Here is a 23,525-nt window from a genome sequence, read left to right as displayed (position 1 = left end):
TTTACTTTCAATAAGAACTGAACTGATGTTGCTAATTCTTATCTTCTTAAATCCATTGCTAAGTATTACAGGGGCCAAAATAAATCAGGAATCTTCTAGCAAATTATCTTAAAATTAAAAAAGATAGAACAAAGATAGAATGTATTTATAATTCTTCCAATTTTTTATTACATAAGAATGAAGAGATTTTGGATGAATTTGTTCATTTCTTCACACAGTTATATGCTCCTGATCCTGTTCCCATGCAGGATGTTATTGATCAGTACTTGTCTACCATTAATCTACCTGTACTTCCTTCTTCTGATTTTTCTGCTCTTGATAATGACATTTCTGTTAAAGACATTCTTAATGCACTAAATCTTATTTAAAAAGGTAAAGCTCCTGGCCCAGATGGCTTTACTATTGAATTCTATTTAAGTTTTTCTAAATTTTTTGTTCCAAGATTATTTACATTTTTGTACATATTTTGTTACCGCAAAATCCTCTGGAAGATCTCTTCAAGAGGCTTTAATACTTCTTATACCAAAAGATACCAAAGATCCAAAGTTTTGTAAGAATTATAGGCCTATATCTCTAGTAAATTTGGTCTATACAATTTTGTTAAAATTATTGCTATGCATTTGGAATGGATTCTCCCTAAGTTAATTGGTAAAGAGCAGACTGGCTTTATTAAAGAACAAGAGCAGACTGGCTTTATTAAAGGACACATTATCTGACAACACACGATTATTTTTTAATATTTTAAGTAAGTCTGTGACGTATAAGGACTCTCTATCTGCAATTGCTCTAGATGCTGAAAAAGCTTTTGATTATGTTAATTGGGTCTTTATCCTTTCAATGCTTTCATGGTTTGGTTCTGGAACTAAATTCATAAATCTTATCTTATTATTGTATTCTTCTCCTAAGGCTGCTATTCTTCTAAATGGTCTTATCTCTCCCTCATTCTCACTCCGTAGAGGAGTTCATTAGGGATGTCCATTTATTTGTTCTTGCCTTGGAACCCTTTTTATTTAAATTTAGAGCTAATCCAAATTTACATGGTTTCCGGTATGGGGAAAGACAGAATTTTGCTTCTATTTCAGGGTATATGTTAAATAAAGATAAGTGTGAAATACTTCCTTTAAATAAATTTTGCATTCCTGAAGATTTTACATCTTCAACTTTTCACTGGGACAATGATAAAATTAAATACTTTGGTCTTTGGTTTAAACCTTCTTTTAAAGATACAATTTCTTGTAATTTTTTGCAATTATATTCTATTCTTGATTCTCATATCTAAATGGAACCCTTTAATTTTATCCTGGTGGGGTAGATTAGATTCTCTTAAGATGATGTTACTTCCTGTAATTCTCTTTTATTTATCAAACATTCCAAAAAATATCCCTAATAGTTACTTTAGGAGGCTGAACTCTATTCTAACCAAATTCTTATGGAATAATAAGAGACCCAGAATGTCTCTCCAAAAATTGATGAGACCTAAAATCTGCGGTGGGTTTAATTTTCCGAATCTTCGCTCTTATCATATGGCTTTTTGTCTTCTTGTTTATTGAATGAAAATGATTCTGCTTTTTACCTTTATGGGTTGAAGTTGAAAAGTCATTTGTTGTTCCCTTTACATTTCCGGAGGTATTAACTCTGCCAAATAAACCAACATCTATCTCCCTCCCCATTTAGAAAAATTCATGCAGAATTCTGCAGCCTATTTTTGCTTCATTAAATGGAGACAAAGTACAGTTTCTAAATTTGTCAATTTGGTACAATGAGCACATCAAGTTGAATAATAAAACCATCTACTGGAAATTGTGACATTTGACGGGGTTAAGATGGGTGCATCAACTATTTGAAAATTATTTCCCTCTTTCTTTTATACAGGCACAACTTTGTTTTTCATTTCCATCCTCTTTTCATAGGAAATATGATGACTTAATACATGTTTTAAATAGTTCATATCAATCTTTTCCAGTTCAGCAAGCACCTTCGGTCCGTCCTTCTCCAATTATGGATCTGCTACTACAGTCTGCATCAGCTTCTTGTATTAATCAAACAATTACAGCTCTTCCTGATGATAAACCTAAATCAGCAATAGAAATAAAATTGGAGAAAGATTTGGATATTTTGTTTTCACCTTTATGGAATAAAGTGGGGATTAAAATACGAAAATACTCAAGAGCAGCTAATGCAATTCAAACTTTATTTTAGGTGATTAATTACACCTTCATCTTTACATTTAATTAATTCTAACCTCTCATCATCTGTTGGTCCTCTGTTGGTCCTGTAATAAGCCGGTCTCCGATCTTAAACACATGCTTTTGAATGTCCATATACATTTCAATTTTGGGATAAAGTATGGAGTCAAATTAATACAAATTTTAAAACTCAAGTTACTTTAAGCTTTACAAATATATTTTTAGGCAGCCTTGCAGATGACTGGCCCCGTCTCCCAAAAAGTTCTATTATAATCTTAGATTAATTATTGGCTGCTGCTTTTCAACAAATTATGAAAACTATGAAGGACTCTTCTCAATTATCCTTTCAAGCTTGGTGGTATGGTATATGTTATAATCATAGGCTGGATAGAGCTTATGTTTCCCCTATATCCCTTGCTATTAAAAGAGCCATGTTATGGTTACCTATTAGAAATTACCTAAACTCTTTGGCTTATTCTTCGTGTAATCATTCTCCTAGAAATGAGGAGGTTTCTAAACCACCATTATTTGTTTTCTTTACCTTTTTATTATACTTACTTACATTGTTTATAACTTCCTCTCCTAAAATATTTAATATATGCATATATACTTATGGTTTTTAAAGTATTACTATATTTATTGTGTTCCTCAATAAGCACTTCTCATGAAATTGAACTGTTATTGTATTATTTCACTCCTGTCATCAAATGTATTTATATCTTTTCACTATTGTATTAATTATCAATACATTTTCTCTTTAAATTTACAAGAATCTTAGCCAGGCAACTTTCTCTTGCTGAAGTCAATTTTCTTCTTACCCCTTTTCTTTCAAGGCCCACTGTTCCTAGTGTCTTCTCCGAGGTCTCCCATTGAGCTATTTGGTCATGTGATCTAAAGCCAAATAACTACAAATAGGGCACAATATGGTAAAACATAGATGATTCCAAACTATTACCAGCATTCCCTATCAATTTAAACCATTTTTTTAGTTTCAATTTTCTAATAAATGTAAACAGATCAATACGAGTTTCGGCATAATTAAATCGTGCAGATTGGGTAATCAAAAAGGCTACTGAAAAAATTGAAAAGGTTGAAGGATCCAGACTCTTTTTGATAATACGGTTAAAGTGGTAAATGAGAGTAATGATGATATCAGATTGATCCTAACCTATAATGAGGATACTACTCAGATTAAGAAGATTATTTCTAAACAATGGAATATTTTGAAGAGTGATCCAATTATTGGTAAAGAAATTCAGAAATGGCCTTCGATTACTTATAGAAGAGGACGTAATCTTCATGATATGTTGAGATCAAATGATTTCTCTTCTATTTCTCGTGTAAAGGAACATAATTTACAAGGATTCTTTCCCTGCGGTCATTGCAAAGCCTGTCGAAATAGTGTGGGAAGAAAGAAGTATCCCATAAAAAAACCAGGGAAGAATAGACAAATTAAGCAGTTTCTAACATGCAGTACTCCATTTACCATTTATATACTGGAATGTCCCTGTCATTTGTGGTACGTAGGAAGTACAAAACACGCAGTGAAAAAACGTATTCTTGAACATATGCATGCTATTTAATCAAAAGATCCACACTATCCAGTAGCCAGACATTTTCATGACTTTCATAATTCTGATGTTACCCTATTATCTTATTTTGGCATTGAACATGTGCCATTACACCATAGAGGCGGTAATTGAGAGTTTATTTTACGTACAAAAGAATCCAAATACATTTTAGATCTGGAAACTAAGACACCAGGAGGATTGAATATTGGTGAGGAGCTTAATACTCACTTATTTGATGATTAATTTGATGAATTGGTTAAGATAGAAGGGACTATAGCTTTCAGTATATTCAGTGGTACTGTTAGATTCTTTTCAGCAATGCTTTTTTATCATTGTTTATATTTTAATGTATTTATTTTAATTATGTCTTTTCAGAATGGAGGGGTCCTGATGGATTCCTGATTCCAGATCACATTTGTGCTTGGGTCTCCACAGGGTGTCAAGGATATGAGTTATGTAGAAACAGTGTTTGGGTACTATGAATTGGAATGGAAAAGTGGTTTCTATTTCTTCATGATAAGAGAATACTAGCGATATTGTTCAGGAATTCGGGTATGGATTTAGAGAATATGGAATATGGGAATTGAAATGTTTTAAGTAGGAGAATTGAAATTTAGATAGTGGTCTCTGTTTATATACATGTAAAAAAAGAATATACAAAATATTTCATTTGTTTTACAGAAAATATATATATGAGCTGTATTTATATTGATATTTATATCTACAGCAAGTTATTTATTACCATCAAGTAGAATTAGGCTTTTAGGATGTATTCCAACATATTGTCATTGATGAGATTTATGCTCTTTTTATAGATGGATAAATATTTATTTATTTATTTATATTGAATAAGTCTGGTTTATTCTTTATTGGTTGTATTTTTATTTCCATACCCGATAGAAAATATCAAAATACCAAACAAAAGTGTAGCCCTGTTTCTATAACAAGTGTAGTCCTGTTTCTATGTTTGCAGTTGGTATGTATTTAAATTTGGTCCACATCGGTTGAGCTATACAAGTGAACAAGGCTGCTTGACAGCCAAAACGTGTTGTGTTAATAAATATTACTAGTTTGCGAATTCCTGGGTGTGCGTCTTCACTGTGGAAGTGCTGCTTTTTTTATTTATAATTATCCGGAGTGCTCTGCCGGTTTTTGACGCACCACCCCTCTCAGGCCTTCAGGAGCCCGGTAGTGAGCTATTAAATATATAAATGTGTATATATATATATATATATATATATATATATATGTATATATACATATGTATATATATATATATATATATATATATATATATATATATATATATATATATATGTTAAAATACATATAATATAGAAACGTTCATTTATTGGCTTAAAAAGTATTATTAAAACACAAATAAATATAAAAAATATAAATGAATATAAATAACAATATTAAATTCTTAAATATAATGTATTAGGTGAATAAAACTATTTTTAATTAAAGAATGTAATATTTTTAAGTTTTATTATGATTCAGATTTACCAGTCTAACTTCAGTCCAACAAACAATAGGAAAAGGGCATACATTAGTCAGAGGGAGGTAGATTTACTTTTAATGACCTATCTCCAATCTAACAAACACTGTGGTGAGTGCATATATTAGGGAGGGGATCAGATTCAATATTTTAAAACCAGTCTGATAATTACTGATGAAAGTATACACATTGGAAGGCTCAGGTTTACTACACCGAAATAATATACATACACATAAAAAATGTTCATACATTTAAACAAAAACTTTAAAACCCTATATTTGCTAAAACAAAATCATTAAAATACTATGTACAAATTAAAAAATGATACCAAAATATAACATGTTTCCAAATTGTTTAATTAGAAATTAACAAGTTGTTAAAACACTACCTCTCAATTCCCTTATTATGTTCCACATCTCAAATAAATAATTATTTGTAAAATAATGAAACATATAAACAAATAAATAACAATATCAAACATTACAAATTTACAATTTTAAACAATTAACAAAAACCTACCAAAACCCCAATACACCCCAAAATCCCTGAAAATGCATTAAATAATTGTTAAATATGTATATTTATAGGTGAACGTGACAGAGAGATCCCACTTCAGTCCCTCCCCCTCTCCTGTCATACAGCTTCCTGAAGCTGCTTCCTGAAGCACCGGTTGGGATTGCATGACAGCGGCAGCTTGACAAACAGCTGCATTCCTGGTCCTATCTTTTGTTCCTGCTTGTGTCTCCCCCGATGTTGAGTGCTGGGAGGCAGTGGCAACATCTTTTGGCAGCAGTGCTCAGAAGCTCCTAAAGCTCGGATGGAGACGCCCCAGGTGGTGTAATGGTGGCATCTAGTCAAGCTGCCTGTGGTCCTGCTTTTCTTGCCATTCCCCCAATGTAGGATGCCTGGGGGCAGTAGCGGCACCTTGTGGTGGCAATATTTAAGGAACTCACATCAGGGTTATTCTTGAGAAGTACCAGAGCAAAAATTGTGAACTACTACAGTTGTGTAGTATTGTGGCATAAACACCAGATATAGGGGCAATGATGGAACACTATGATGGCCCTTGGGCTCTCCCTTCAGGTAACATTGGAGTTTGGCAACACAAGGCTTCTTGAGACCTTCGAGGCCCCATGGCTTAAAAGGTATTTAAGTTATCTGAGATGGGCTGTGTGGTGCATGAAACCGGCAGGATAGATATAAGGGATTAAAAGATTAAAAGACTATAGAGGAGACTGCTGCATGTGTGGTGCATGTTGAGGGCATAGAATGTGGCCTGGCTGTAACAAAAAAACTGTTGCAACTTGCTGAAGAGATCTTGGGGCCTCTCAGAAGTGATCAGAATGGGGCTGGACAACAGTGATCACTCGCTAGGGGAGACAAGTGTAGAGAGTAACCCTTTGGGGGCTGACTGGGGGCTGTCTGAACATCTGGCTGAGGAGTACTGGCTCACACTCACCCACCTTCTGGAAATAATTCCTCAGCAACAAGGCCAAGGCTCAGGGGGTGACCTAAGGGTCTGTAAGCACAGTAAACTATGCAAAATCACCTTAAGCCAGCTGGAGCTGGCAAACTGAAAGTCTCAGCCCTGACCCAAAGTGCTAAAAAACAAGCAGGACAGTCAGCGGCACAGGCAATTTGCAATTCACAGCAGCAAAAAGAACCTAGGATGTCAGCAACCTCTGCTAGTTCAGAGGATAATCTTCCCATGCAGGACATGGCTGGAGACTTAGCTTGGGGGGGTGGATTTAACGACCGCAGCCATGGTGAACGAGTCCCTGGAGTTAAATATTAAGACTGTTAGAGACTGTTAGAGCCTGGGGCTTTATTGTGACCTTGACGGATGGGATACTCCATCTCAAATGTGATGGATAGCCCGCCTTCGGTTTTTTAATTTCATAGGATATAATGGAATTTGTAATATGGGGATGGGATATCTGTCACATTTGCAACGGAGTATCCGATCCGCCAAAGTCGTAATCAGGCCCTTAATGTGGGCACCCTTAGAGCCCGATTTCAGTCAGACTAAAGCCAAGAACTATCCACTATTTTCAAAGGACAAAGGAGCTTCTGCAGCTTCAGGTGTCAGAGGGTGCACAGGCCTTAGGTATGCAGTCTTATGCCACCACATCAGCCACTATTTCTTCCTTAGGTGTGGATTCACAACATGACTTTGTCCCCGTCACCCTGACAGCACCCCTGGAGCGATGAGTTTCATTAACTCAGAGACACCCTCTTGCCTGGCGAAGGTCACACAGCAGGAGGTTGTACAAAAGACATGTTCCAAATCAGTCATGGTGCAGTGGGATGCTAAGATGATGCTGAATCTCATTTTGGAAGAGATTAGGGAACCTAAGGACACCCAGGCTTCCAAAATAGCAGCTCTTCATGCAAGACTATCTAAAATAGAAGATATGATTGCCCAGCTCCCAGTGAGGTAGAAGGAGACAGAGTCCAGAATATTGAATCTCGAAGATCAAGTAACCACCATGCAGAGACAGGTCAGTCAGTTTCAGAAATATAAGTTGTTAATGGAGTTGTAGATTGAAGAAATAGAGAACCACTCCCAATGGGCTAATCTTTGTCTGGTGGGAGTTCATGAGAGGTGTGAAGGTCAGGAGGATCTACAATGTGTTGACACTTTTATTAAAATACATGTTCTTCCAGAGTACGCTGATGACCTGACAATAACAAGAGCATATCGGGTCCTGGTGTAATGGCTCTCAAATTAAAAATGTTCACGAACTATCCTGGTTCACTTCCTGGACTATTGTATTGAATAACTGGTTCTAGCTGACGCAGTTAAGCAGAGACAGTGCTCTATGCCTGAAATCCCTCAATATTGTATTTTCTCAGACATGTCTGCCTCACCTGATCAGCATCGAAATGAGTTCTTTAAATTGCAGAATTTGTGCAAAGCGCAAGGGGTTGAAGCATCTATTGTTCAACAGTCTAAATTGACAGTATTGGTTAAAGGCCAGTTCTGTCCATTTTCCAGTGTGGTAGTATCTCAGGAGCTGTCAAAGCAGATTTTTGCCCAATCTTAAGAGCAATGAGTTTAGTCTTTTAGGATAAGTAAGCCCTCTCTTGCAGGCAATAGATCTGATTGCTGTGTACAACAATGTGTAGTGAACGTGACGCTGAGACTGATAAAAAAGGGAGGGGGGATGTGACCATGTTCGGGTTCAGTGTTATGGCACCCAAGGTAGTTAGTCACATTGTGGGAGGGGTATTGTGGGCAATTCCCTCCCATTGGAATTGGGTGTCTTGCTTTTTTCCTTTTATTTTCTTGGGCACTTTTGGTTAGGAGAGAAGGGGGGTCAGGATGGAGGTGGGGAAGCATGCGAAGTGTAAATGAGCAGAATCATAACTGATTGTTTCTTTAGAGGTATTAATTGATATGTTGTGGCTGTCTGTCAGTGTTCTAGCAAAAGTCATGGGGCAACACCGTTATTCACAGAGAGACTGCTGACGTGATGGGCTTGAAGCAAAGTATATGGTGTAATGTCAATAGTATTTTAAATAGGCACAAGTATGGGGTACTTATTAGCTGGTTAATTTCTCTCTCTCTCCAAAAGTGTTATTTTTGCAGGAAACTCATTTGAAATGTAACTCCCCAGACTTATTTATTCTGGAGTACTACTCTAAAGCTTATTTTGCTTCTGCCAGTCAGGCCGTTAGAGGTGTAGCTGTTTACTTGGACAGAGGGTTAGACTGTCAGGTCTCCCAAGTGACAAGGGATCCCCTGGGTGGGTGGATTTGGATGGAAATTACCATGAATGGAAATCTTTTGAATCTGGTCAATTATTACGCACCAGTCTTTGATGATCCTAAAACTCTGAGACAGATCATCAACATTGCTTTAGGGGCAGTTTGCCCCATAGTTTTGGGGGGTGATTTTAATTTCATCCAGAATCTGGTATGGGATACTGCTAATAAAACCAAAAAACATTTAAAGCTTTGATGCTTTTAAACAAGAAGCCCAACTTTTTGATCCTTGGCGGGCTGACCATCCTGCTTGTTCACAATTCACCTGCTTTTCATGCCGTTTTCATACCGTATCACAGATTGTCTACTTTGTAATTTCACGTTCGCTCAAGTGGATCAGCTCAGATATCTGGTTGAATTCATTTTCTGACCATTCCCTTGCTATTGTCATTTTTGAATTGGATAATATGGGGAGGGAGAGGCCCAGGTGGCAGCTGCATCTAAAACTTCTTACCGATCAAGAATGGCTGAGAGATACTAGAGTCTTTACTCAAGACTTTTTCACCTTGAATAAAGGAATAGCTTCACTTTTTTCAGTCTGGGAAGCCTTTGAGGCCATGTCTCAGGGGCAGGTTATCGCATGTAAGGCACAGCAATCAGAGCAGAGTGCAAAACGAATAGTCGAGCTTCAAGCTGCAGTAAACGCTGCCCTTTAGGCCAATGATAACTGTCAGGAGAATGATTCTAATGTCGAGTCTCACTTGGGTCAGGCAAAGCATGAGCTTAATGATTTTTTTGTTATTGAAGAGATTATTAGCTCCAGGGCTTTCCAACAGCAGGTGTACGAGGAAAGCCAGACAATGGGGAAATTCCTTTCCTGGTCCGTTGGCCAGAAGCACAAGGATGCATTTACAAATCAACTATGGAATCTAGCTTTTGGGAGGCTCATCGCTCATAAGGCAGCCGTGTCGCAGGTCTTTCTTCAGCACTACAAAGTCCTGTATGAAAGTAAATATCTGATTTAGCAGGCTAGCATAGCAGACTATTTCCAGTCTGCTCACCTACCACTCTTGCCATCCATTCAGGCTGAGACTCTGATTCCAAATATATCAGGGAACGTGGTCCATTAAGCCCTTGCCACAATGCATAATGGTAGGGCTTGCAGCAATGACGGATTTCCGGCTGTGTTTTTTAAGGTGTTCACCAGCGAGATGGTGCCTTTCTTAACTGAGTTGTTTAATTTTGTCAAAGATGGAGGAGGAGTCCCTCCATCTTTTAAGAAATCTACACTTGTTAGTTACTTAAAAAAGTACAACTGTCCTAAATATGTTCATTCTTACTGTCTAATTAGCCTTTTGAAATGTGACTATAAGCTGCTAATTAAAGTCTGGGTGAGATGGATAACCCAGACAGCTCAGGCACTCATACATCATGATCAGATGTGGTTTATGGCAGGTCAGCTCATGTCTGTGAATACTGGACTTTTATTGCAGGCACTGGACTTCTTCTATGTCAGTCAGGCTGGTGCTGTAATAATAATGGTTGATGCAGAAAAAGTATTTGACCTGGTAAATTAGGATGCATTGTTTTATGACTTAGGTAGGTTTGGTTTTCCTGCTGGGTTCATTATGATGCTACAGAATCTTTATCATGATGTGCAAGCCCATATCTATGTCAATGCTTGTTAGACCTGACAGCCTTTGGGTAGTCACCCCTAATGTTTTGCCTGCCTCCCTCCACTTTTTAGATACTGTTTTTGCTGGTTTTAAGAATCTGCGCACTTTGCCACTGCTAACCAGTGCTAAAGTACATATGCTCTCTCCCTTTAAACATGGTAACATTGGTTCGTACCCAATTGGACTACTTAATTTACTTATAAGACCCTAGTAAAGTGCACTAGATGTGCCCAGGGCCTGTAGATCGAATGCTACTAGTGGGTCTGTAGCACTGATTGTGCCACCCACTTAAGTAGCTCCTTAACCTTGTCTCAGACCTGCCATTGCAAGGCCTGTGTGTGCAGTTTCACTGCCAATTCGACTTGGCATTTAAAAGTACTTGCCAAGCCTAAAACGCCCCGTTTTATACATATAAGACACCCCTAAGGTATGCCCTGGGTAACCCATAGGGCAGGGTGCTGTGTAGGCAAAAGGCAGGACATGTACCTGTGTAGTTTACATGTCCTGGTAGTGTAAAACTCCTAAATTCGTTTTTACACTGCAGTGAAGCCTGCTCCCTTCATAGGCTAACATTGGGGCCGCCCTCATTTATTGTTTGAGTTGTAGCTGCTGATGTGAAAGGAGTAGGAAGGTCATATTTAGTATGGCCAGAATGGTGATACAAAACCCAGCTGGCTGGTGAAGTTGGATTTAATATTATTATTTTAGAAATGCCACTTTTAGAAAGTGAGCATTTCGCTGCACTTAAATCCTTCTGTGCCTTACAATCCACATCTGTCTGGGTTTAGTTGACAGCTCCTTTGTGCATTCATTCAGACAGCCCCCCAAACACAGGATACTCAGCCTCACTTGCATACATCTGCATTTTGAATGGGTCTTCCTGGGCTGGGAGGGCGGAGGGCCTGACAATCGCATGTCAAAGGATAGTAGCCTGCCCTCACACAAAGGACTGCCACACACCCTACTGGCACCCTGGCAGACAGGATTGAACTGAAAGGGGACCTTGTGCACTTCTAAGCCACTCTTTGAAGTCTCCCCCACTTTAAAGGCACATTTGGGTATTTAAACAGGGCCTCTGCCCCTACCAACTCAGACACTTCCTAGAGAAGAGAACCCGAACCAGAACTTGCATCCTGCTGAGAAGAACTGCCTAGCTGCCCAAAAGACTCACCTGTCTGCTTTCTGTGAAGGACTGCTGCCTTGCTGTTGCCCTGCTGCCTTGCTGCTCTATGGCTGTGGTGAGAGGTGCTCTCCAAGGGCTTGGGTAGAGCTTGCCTCCTGTTGCCTGAAGTCTCAGGACCCAAAAAACTTCATCTCTACAAGAAGGACTCCTTGTCAGTGAAATTTGACGCACAACCTGCCAGAAATGACGCACAGCCTACATCGTGGTGAAAAATTCACTGTATGCTGAACCGGAACGACGCAGCCCGACTTCACATCGAGAAGATTGACGCAGCACCAGTGTAGCGATTGGAAATTCGATGCACAGCCCACTGGATCGACGCACAGCCAAGCCGGAATCATGCAGCCCGACTTCCAGAGAGGAATCGATGCAGCCTCTGCTGTGCGGTAGAAGTTTCAACGCAACACCCACTGAATCGACGCAGCTCTGGAAATTGATGCACAGCTGTCCCTGTGTGAAAACTAAACAACACATCACTGTGTGCGGCCTGAGAAATCGACCCACACCCCTTTGTTTCCATGCATCTCCTCCTCTGCAGTTCTTTGCGGAGATTTTGCATGCAAACCAGGTACTTTGTGCTTGAAAGAGACATTTATTGCTTTTTAAAGACTAAAGACACTTTACATCACTTTTACTGTGATATCTCAACATGTACTTATTGCATTTTAATCGTTTTGACCTGCATCTTATCAGATAAATATTATATATTTTTCTAAACTCTGTGTGGTGTATTTTTGTGGTGCTATACTGTGTTATTGCATGATTTATTGCACAAATACTTTACACATTGCTTTCTAAGTTAAGCCTGACTGCTCAGTGCCAAGCTACCAGAGGGAGGGCACAGGTTAATTTGGATTGTGTGTGACTTACCCTGATTAGAGTGTGGGTCCTTGCTTGGACAGGGGGGAACCTGACTGCCAACCAAAGACCCCAATTCTAACAATGCTAAATTGGAAGGGGTGGTACATATATACAGGGGTGTGAGGCAGGGCTGTCCCCTGGCTCCAATTCTATTTACCTTTTTTATTAAATCCTTAGCTGCCAGGATTCAGGCGAATCAGGAAATCATCACCTAGCTTGATGGGATGCCAAAACTAAAAATGTTTGCAGACGGCATTTTCCTTTACCTTAGCTCAAAGAAGCTGACCATTCAGTAGGCCTTTAAGGAGTTTGCACAGTTTGAAGAGATAGGGGGATATAAAATTAATCAGACTAAAACTGAACTGCGTTTATTTAGTTATTCAGTTTCATGAACTCGTCCCAGCTCTGAAGCAGCAGGCCTGCTCAATAAAACCGATCTGTTACCTGAGGATTTTTGCAATGAATAACTATGCTGAGTTTTTTTGGTTTAAACTATGCGGTGATGCTTGGGGTGGGCTCTGTTTCCCCTAACATTAGTGGGCAGAGTAGCGCTTATTACAATGTCAATTTTACTGTTGCTGCTTTTTCTTTTTATTAATATTCCCATCAAAATCAAAAAGAGCTATTTTTCCGAGATAGATGCATTTTTTAGACATTCTATCTAGAACAAGAAGGCCCCTGGAGTTAAATTTTCAGTGCTTCAGCATGACACCAACCAGGGGGGTTTGGCGCTACCTCATTTGCAGTCATATTACGATGACGCCCTCCTGCATCTGTTCGTCAAGTCAATAGCTTCTGATAGGACTGATATTTACTTTATGAATAAAGTGTATCGGGAGGCAGGGACTCAGCTGCCAGTTTTTTAAACAGCCAGGTTTCTTAAGAAAACCAAGTACAAGGAGATACAAGAGATGAGTGCTCGTTTTCAATTATTCTGTCACTCAAAGAGTTTTGAAGGAGGCATTGAGCATTTTACGTTGGAGGAGTTTAGGTATGCAGGGTTGGCAGTATCACAGAGTCAGGCAAAGTTTTAGAATACCAAGGGACTCTGAGACCTCAGCTGCTTTTTGACAAGGGGGAGGTGCATTACTTGGCAGGAACTACAACCCCTGTAAGCAGGTCTATCTGTGGTTTCAGAAGATCTCCTGCTTCTTGAAAAATCATCAACTGGATTTTAGACCCAATCCCCAGCTGGCTATGTGATCGCTGGTGAGGTCGAAACTTAAGGGGGTGGGTAATTGGTACAGAATACTCTGTGAACAAGCCAAGAGGCATCAATTTAATAAATTCCTGGAGAAAATCTGCCTATAACACAATGTGTTATTTCGGAGGCTGAATGGAATTCCATTTCAATGTTAGGTCATAAGATATTAAGGCTGCTAAGTTGAAAAGGAGCTCCTTCTTATGTCGTTGGATGGCTTACTATACTCCAGGGGCCTTCCATAGAAGGTTTCCCTTGGTAGAGGATTGGTGTTTCCGCTGCCAGCAAGCGGGGATGGGGGGCTGGCTCCATACCTTTTTTACTTGTCAGAGGTTGGATGAGTTCTGGCAAGACGTTTTTGCTGCCCTCTGCTTTGCACTACACACTAAGACGCCCTGAAACCAGAAGCAGCACTCTTTGGCCTAGTTAGTAAGGATCAGAGGTCGGGGTTGGATAAATGGAGCTTGGCATTTGTTGCAACTGCCTCAGTAGTTGCTTGCTCTCTGATCCTCCAGAACTGGAGATCATCTAGGGTTCAGGAGTGGGTGGATAAAATGCTTAGGACAAACAAATTTGAGGAGGAATATGCAAGATGAGTAGAGGGATTACAACAATGTTCAGCCTTGTGGGGGCTAATGGAGGTTTTCAAAGAGTTGGGGACCTTTCCATAATCTGAGTTATGGCAAGCCCTATGAGTCCTTGCTGCGTGGGATTTTCTAGGCCCAAGAAGACCTTTCAATAATGGTACAAATGGTCCACGATAAAAGCCGTCTTGGTATCACCATATGCATAGTGTTTGGGTTTATTTGATCACAGTTTACATTAGCCTTTTATCTTTTTGCATATATGCACATGATTCACACACCAGTGTTGGGGGATAGATATGGGCCAAAGTCCCTTGTCAACTTTGTTTACCCTTATAGCCATTTCCCCCAAGGAGGGATACTGGCATCTGGTTGGACTATTTTGTTTCCCGAACTCGATACAATGGCCGCGCTTGGTGAGGAGGCTTTTTTTTGTTACAGATGGGTATTCATTCGCAGTTTACAATCTATGTTATTGGCATGATGGTGCTTTACTATGGTTTGCTGTTAAGGGAATAAGTAGCCGCATTTGTAACTGCTGCTATCTGACTAGGATATTTTGGCTATAATGTTTGGGCTTTGATGGGGAGGCTGCTATAATTATGGGTGCATATGCACTGGCACTTTACTATCTATATGAATAGCATGATGGCACTTTCCCATTGTTTGCTGCTAAGAGAACGAGTTGTTAAAACTGCAGCAGCTGTTATTGGAACAGGATATTGGAATGAAGGCACTTTGGGGTCTTGGTGTTATTGTCAGTCTTTTTTAATTCGTTTTAGAATCAGAATTCTGATGTGACTTCAATGGCTGTTTAACTGTGTCTTGATTCTGCTCAATAAAAATAAATTAAATATACATATATATTTATTAAAAACACCAAATTGAAGATTTTGAAAAATATTCCAACTAAAAATTTAAATAATTAATACATTAATCAATTAATATTTCATGAAGAATAATCAATTCATATTTGTGTATATAGTAGAAGTTATAACCATATTTGAATCAGCTATTTCAATAGAAACAACATCGATATGATGTACTTTCGTGAGTATTTCTGGCTCAATGTAATGAAGGCCTCACATATTTATATTTAAAGGCTACACTCTCAATCTCCTAATAAAGCTCACATCACATAAATATATATTTATATAGACTTACGTACCTGTCAATAGTTGTTGTAGATATTTTGTCCTAGATAGTGTGTCCCGTTGATATTCTGGGATCGAAATTGAGGGTTCACACCATGCAAAGAGAAGGAGAGTGAAGGGAGATCGAAAATGCCCTAGACTATAGTTAGGAAGAGGACAATGTAGCCATCCATGAAGTGCAATGGCTTTGATGGATAGCCCATTTAAGCAATGAAAAACAATGGCTGAAGTGATTTGAACCAAAGCCCCCCGTCTCTCTCTGTACTTCCTATTACACTTGTTTTTAAGAACTGATGTCACAAGGTTCTCGATTCATTATAGTTGGCTACTGCCATACCTAAAGGAGAAGACTGCTGACATTTCCTGGTGTCTCTCCATTGACACAAGCATATGTAAGGTTTGTGCAATGAAACGTCAGAGAATACCACACTTTTTATTTCATTGTGCTCTTTGAATTGAAGACAGTTGTTTTACAGATCATCACGGCCAATATAGACCAGGATGCTTAAGCTATCTAGAAGAATTATTTCGCTTTTATATGTTTAAAAGGGAAAACACAAAATATGAAATAAGCTTTTTTGAATGCTGCCAAATTAAATTGAAAATGTAATATGATTTCATTGCTGTACAGTATATCTTTATTTTTTAAGTACTGTAATGATATGTTTTGAACAATTATACGATAAGAATATACAGATATAATGGGAAATGGATTACACTTGGTTAGAGTGTTATGTACATTAAACAGTTCGCTGCGAGTCCGCACATACATCTGTAAATGTTTTGGAATTTTGGTGCATCTTTAGTGTTTATCTAATAAAAAAATATTTTAACTGCACTGCAAAGGGTAGCCCCCGGAGATTGCTGTACAGGATATGACTAATAAAAGCAAAATCTTAACAGCTGTCAGTTTTTAACAAAAGGCCCGTTTTCTCGACTTGTACATTGGCCTTTTTATAACCACGACAGTTTCAGTTCCGCTTCCTGTCTGAAGCAACCACTGTTGCAAAGCAATTAGCTTCGATAGATCCAATTTGAGGTTAACAGATGGAAAAATTATTGAGGAAATTTTACTTTCATACACATTTTGCAAGAGTATTCTAGTTTCACCAGAAGATATGTGAAGAGGTTCTAGCTGACTCAATCCATCACTTACAATACCTGAGGTAAAAAAATTACAATTTCTCATGTATTTGCACAGATTCGCTAGGGAGGCTTTCAAGCTCAAACAGCTAGGGATCAAGATCCATTTAATTGAAGTTGGGGATCAATATTCAAGGGGTTAAGAATAACATTGAATATCTATGGACAGAGCACCATGGTAGAGCAGCACAATGTGCTGAAGTGTGCACATTAACCAAGATGGAGCAAGAAAGGTACTGCCTTCAAGAAGAAAACGAAACACTGATAAAGCCAATGATATTTGCTTTTGTGACATGCAAAGGACGTTATCAGTCTTCACTATATTCACACTCTTGCACACACACATAGGTAGGACATACATACATTGATCCCAAGATCAGGAATGACATCAGGACAGGGCAATGTTGTGGAGCATTCAGCATGCCACAGTGATCTGACATACTTTTCCAAATGAGTAGAAGAGGCCTCCACCAGTCCGGTGCAGACACAAAAATCAGTCTTCAGGTGCCCAAAAGCCCACTATACTACCTGCCTTGTTCTTCCATGGGCCTCATTGTAGCAGACTTCCCCTAGTGTACTTGGATTCTTTAGTGGTGTCAACAACCAGGGATGGTTTGGATATTCATGGTCTCTTGTTAAGGAATGGGACATATGTGCAACAATGAGTCCCTCTTATCAGAATTGTGGCACCAGACATTGCGCAAATACAAACAGGACAGATGTGACTTACCAACCAGCCAGGCCCTCTCTGGGTACAGTTGTGATATCAGCCAGGGGTAATGCTGTTCTGCATGATGAAGGAATCATGGACTGAACCTGAATAATGGGCACAGACTTGTGAAATGTGTAGGTTTGCCAAACATACATCTTGGACTTTGATGGAATGGAAGATCTTTTTGCAGTGGTATACTTGTTCATTGGCATGCAGTGGGACCAAGCAAACATGTGTGCAATCAATAGCCCCCACCACATGTGGGAGGCATGAAAAACCATAAAAGGCAGCTTTCACAGGGGCTAAATCCTCACATTAGAGAAACTGGATGTGGCTGTCAATGTGTTTCAATATTGCTGAGAGAACACCCTTCCACCCCAGACTAAGCACAGGTTGGGGCATGCCAGCAGCTATGGCCACTGTATGTTGGAAGGACCCTGTGGCTAGGAAGTGCAATACTAACATGACTTGTACAATGGGTGGTATGCTGGTTGGATTACTAATAGCTGGCATCAGATCTGGCTCCACCTGACGACATAAGTCAACTATCATTTGCCAATTAAGATGATATAGAAATATGACGTGGCATTCTCCCATGGTCTGTAGGTCTAGCAGTGGACCGTAGACATCCGATTGACGCATCCTCCTTCTCCCTGGGTACCTATTTATGACAGAAATTTAGTTCTGACATTAAATGGGTCCCCAGCTACATACATGATGCATGTCATTGATAACATGTGACAAGACAATTTAGAAGGGATGGACATGGCAAATAGTACACATCACAGCTGCTAATGACACAAAGGTTACATGTGACCCCCATGGTTTGCCACACATGTGTATACATCATGTATCTGGACCTAAGTCAAAGATGTGCATCACAAATCCCCTCGAAATGTCACTGGATTTCCCGACCACAAAAATGACCTTTGATGGGGGTGAACTGTGCCCTACTGATAAATGCCATATGTGCCCTTCAACATACTACAATGGTGATTGAGTAGTAGAACCTACATGATAAGACAGGATTAGCATGTTTGTGAGCTCAAAACAACATTTTTGGAGGTGTGACAGTTTGTGAAGCCCAATACAGCATTTCAGGCCCCTAAAATGGCAGCTGTCTGACCTACTCCACTGGACATTAGGAACGGCCCGCGACCGCCAGCAGAAGTCGTCATGGCGGTAGGCAGTTGCTACCATAGTGGACACAACATAAACTAACTTTGCTGACAGTGGCTTTCGCAGACCAATGGCTGTGTCCGGCGGTGGTGACGACCGCGGATATGGCAGAGGTGTCCACCATGTTGTGCAGATTCCCTCACTTGACTCCTGACACTGCTGCCAGCAAGACCTCCACTGCCGAGCTGCTGTGTACTGCCTCTAGGAGAATTCATACCACAGACTGCAAGTGATAGGGCCAAAGACTTCTTACCAGAGGAGCTGGAGAGGCTGGTGACTAAGGTCCTGTCACTGTATGAACAGTCCTATGGTGCACCAGAGGAGCAGGTAAGTGCCTCATATGGACATTTTTCTATGTACTTCACCATCCTTTCCCTCCTCATGGGCTAGATTGTGCCAATGTGTGCAGTCTGACTACTCATGTGCTTGTAGGGGCAGGCCGTGTGGCATCAATGGGATGTACAATGTGCAGGTATTGGTGGCCAGTGCCATATGAGTTCATTCACAATGTGGTGTGTTTGTATGATGTGTTCCTAGATCCACCTTCTGTTGGATGTACACAACTAGGTGAGGTGACATGACAGCCATCCACTGACATCTCTTTCCTCGTGATTGTTGTATATGTGAGGCAGCGTGTATGTGCCTGACAGCATAAGCAGAGTATGCATGGTGTATGAGTCACTTGAGAGTAATTTGAGCAATGTGTATGGTGCCACAGAGATTTTGAAAAACATCTTCCTTTGCAAAAACGTTTGTTTGGAAGGTGTATAATGACTCACTGTGCCCTTCAGGTTGCCGCCCACACCACATGCCAAATAACTGTTTGCTACATTATGTATTGTCATGCATGGAAGTGAAGGGGATGAAGTGACATGTAGGTTCAGTCTGCTCAGCCAGCAGAGACCAGGGCCTGACAAACGTATCTCCCAGTATGGGTGCTAGATAGGCTGGGGTGGAGTCACTCTGGCTGTGCAACTGTGCCACTGTGACCATTCCCTGTACATCAGCAGATCCTGTCATGTGGGCAATAAATTCCTGCCTAGAATGCCTCATTCCTTTGATTAGATTACAAATGGGTACAGAGGTCATTAAGGCCCTCATTATGACATTGGCAGTAAATGCCGCTTAACGTCACATAGACGGCCTCCAACATACCACCGTGGTGGTGAATATCCATTTGCCATTTTATAACACACACACACCAAACCAACAGAATACTGCCACATAGACAAATCTGCCAGCCCAAAGGTCAGTGGTAAAGTGTAGGTACACACACCCGTAACCTTTATGTCAACAAAACAACACCCACCACATTATGACCCACGAATCACCACGGCGGACATTCAATGGCGGTAAACCATTGGCAGTACACACTGGCACACTCAGAATGGCCACCCAAATACAAAACAACACAACATTGGCCTTATTGAAAATCACACACCTGACACTCATACAAACACCACACCCACACATCAACAACACTATAAAACGCACACCTACATTACACACAACCCTTTACAAATACCAATAAGCGCCACAAGACTAACAGGAGGACCACTGAAACAACTACACACACACACCACAAACACCCATCCATCCATCACGCACTTCACATCTCACACCCTACCACATCACTTAACACCCTCTGCACAACACACCACAGAACACCCATGTCCTGACTAAGGCATCCCCGCTTCACTGATGAGGAGTTGCGGGTCATGGTCGAGGAAATAGTCAGGGTAGAGCCACAGCAGTTTGGAACACAGGTACCACAAATATCCATTGCCAGGAAGATGGAGCTATGGTGAAGAATAGTGGCCAGGGTGAACGCCGTGGGACAGCATCAAAGAACAAGGGACAACATCAGGAAGAGGTGGAGCGACCTACGGGGGAAGGTACGTTCCGTGGCAGCAAGGCACCAGCTCACCATCCAGAGGACTGGCGGTGGACCCCCACTGCCTCCCCCACAGCATGGGAGGAGCAAGTCTTGGCAATACTACATCCTGAGGGACTCACTGGAGTTGCCAGAGGACTGGACACTGGTGAGTCAATATTTACAAACTATCACCCCCTAATACCTGAGTGCCATCTCACCCCCTCACCCTGATACCCATCACTTCACTCTATCCCACACAGTGCACCTACACATATGACTAACCCCAATGCCAAGCCCTCTGTGCTACACCCACTGCATGTATAGCCCTCCCAGCCCTGCATGTACACCCATCACCTATGCATGCACAGCATGGAGAACTAACAATCCCACAATACATCACCATACACAAACAAAGGTGGCAGGGCAACAGGAGCAATAGAGGGGAAGCAAGGGATGTACAATATGCCACAGACATGAAGATTAATATATCCCTTACATCCCCACAGGTGCCCCAGCCAATCTCAGTGGCAAGGAGATGCAACGACTAACCAGTCCCCCAACAGATGACACCCACAGTGATGACAGTAACTCTGCATCTGGATGAACTATCTGGCCCATCAGGGACCACTGTTCAATCAGTCACCCCAGTCCACTCACAGTCCACCACAGAACCTCCCCCATCAGTATCCAACAACACAGCACCCACCCAACGTCCTCACACCTCTGTCCCCAGGACACATCAATCAGCAGTGTGCCCACCTGTACAGGGACCATAATCCACACATCACACCCAAGACAATCAGGGACCTGGGGTCAGAGGCAGTGGACACACCATTCAGGTGACAGAGGTACAGGGGAACAGGGACACTGGGAGGACCGCTGTGCGACAGGGGGAGGACAGGCTCAGGAAACCGACTCTCCAGGAGGCACTCACTAATGTGCTGGGGGCTTACCAACAATCCCAGGACAAGATGGGCCAGATCCTTACCAACATGCAGGAGAACAAGTGGCTGCAGGAGGTACACCATCAGGAGATCAGGGAGGATTTGCAGGCCCTCAACACTACCATGGTCTCCACAGCAGGGGTGCTGGCAGATGTGGCAAACATCATGAGGGAATAGACAGCACACAAGCAGGCCCCTTCCACTAGCCACGCTACTGACCAGCCCACCACTTCCGCTGTAGCTATTGGGCAGGAGGCCCTGCCACAGAACCCACAGGCCACCAGCACCCCTCCGCCTGCAGAAGGTTAACCACCCCACAAACATTTCCTGTGACCCAGACAGAAGCCAGAGACACCTGCCAAGACCAAGACCACAGCCACGAAATGAGACACTCCTAAATGTCCACCTTGTGTTCCACCTTGTCACCTTGTTCACTTTGAACTGCCTTTGCTCCCCTTCCTATGGTCCCTTGGACACTGGACCTATTCTACAAACAGACTGGAATACCCTTGACGTTCCTCAACCATCACCCCATTCCATTGCATTTTTCTGTCAATTATTTGCACTACAATAAACACCATTGAACACAACCTAAGTGAAAATGTTTTAGGTGATGAAAATGTGCATATATGGAAACAGTCACATCATGTGCAAATGATCTGAACACTGTGATAGCATACATTTTATGACCTGTATCTGTCTGTAGTCATCACATCAGTACACTGTTGTCATATCACCATCTGCAAAATGAGAAGCCCTAGGTGACAATAAGTAGAGATGAAAAGGAAGTGAATGCCATCCTGCTACAGCCACACAGAAAACATCAATAATCAGAAGAATGGACAGTTCCACTGTCTCCACTGTGTGTCATTGGAAGTATTGACATATAACTGATGTTCTGCTGTCCACATCCTCATCCTCTGCCTCCTCATCCTCACTGTCCTTAGGGTCCACTGCTGCCACCGGGGCATTTTCGGTCTCCTCCTCCTGCAGATAAGGCACATGTTGTCTGAGGGCCAGGTTGTGCAACATGCAGCATGTCACTACTATCTGGCAGACCTTCTTGCATGAGTAGCACAGAGATCCACCTGACAGATGGAGGCATCTGAACCTGCCCTCCAGGAGGCCAAAGGTCCTTTCAATAATACTCCTGGTTCGCCCATGTGCCTCATTATAACGATTCTCAGCCCCTGTCCTGGCATTCCTCACAGGGGTCAGGAGCCACGATACGTTTGGGTAGCCAGGGTCACCTGCAAGTATTGAGGGACAAACATTAGCCTTACACAATGGTACAGGGTCAACACCAGAAGGCATACACTGACATACATTGGGTGGGGAGTCAGGCTCACCAATTATCCACACCCTGTGCCACTGTAGTTGTGCCATCACATTTGGGATGCTGCTATTCCTCAGGATGAAGGCGTCATGCACTGACCCAGGATACTTGGCAGTGACATGGGAGATGTACTAGTCAGCCAGGCACACCATTTGCACATTGAGTGAGTGGAAACTCTTCCGATTCCTAAGCACTTGTTCATTCTGGTGGGGGGGAGACAAATGCAACATGTGTACCATCAATCGCCCCAATAATGTTGGGTATATGTCCCATTGCATAGAATACTGCCTTCACAGTAGCCAAATCTTCCACCTGGGGGAAAGCAATGTAGCTGCTCATGTGTTTTACCAGAGCAGACAAAACCCTTGCCAGCAGGATTGAGAACATTGGCTGTGACATTCCTGAAGCCAAGCCCTCTGTCACTTGGAAAGAACCAGTTGCCAAAATCAAATCAAATCATTAACATTTATAAAGCGCGCTACTCACCCGTGCGGGTCTCAAGGCGCTAGGGGGGAAAGGGGGGGTTATCGCTGCTCGAACAGCCAAGTCTTTAGGAGTCTCCGGAAAGCGGAGTGGTCCTGGGTGGTCCTGAGGCTGGTGGGGAGGGAGTTCCAGGTCTTGGCCGCCAGGAAGGAGAAAGATCTCCCACCCGCCGTGGATCGGCGGGTGCGAGGGACGGCAGCAAGTGCGAGGCCAGCGGAGCGGAGGGG

This window comes from Pleurodeles waltl, chromosome 10, assembly GCF_031143425.1.
Source record: "Pleurodeles waltl isolate 20211129_DDA chromosome 10, aPleWal1.hap1.20221129, whole genome shotgun sequence".
Taxonomy (NCBI): Eukaryota; Metazoa; Chordata; class Amphibia; order Caudata; family Salamandridae; genus Pleurodeles; species Pleurodeles waltl.
This window is presented reverse-complemented; position numbering follows the sequence as displayed.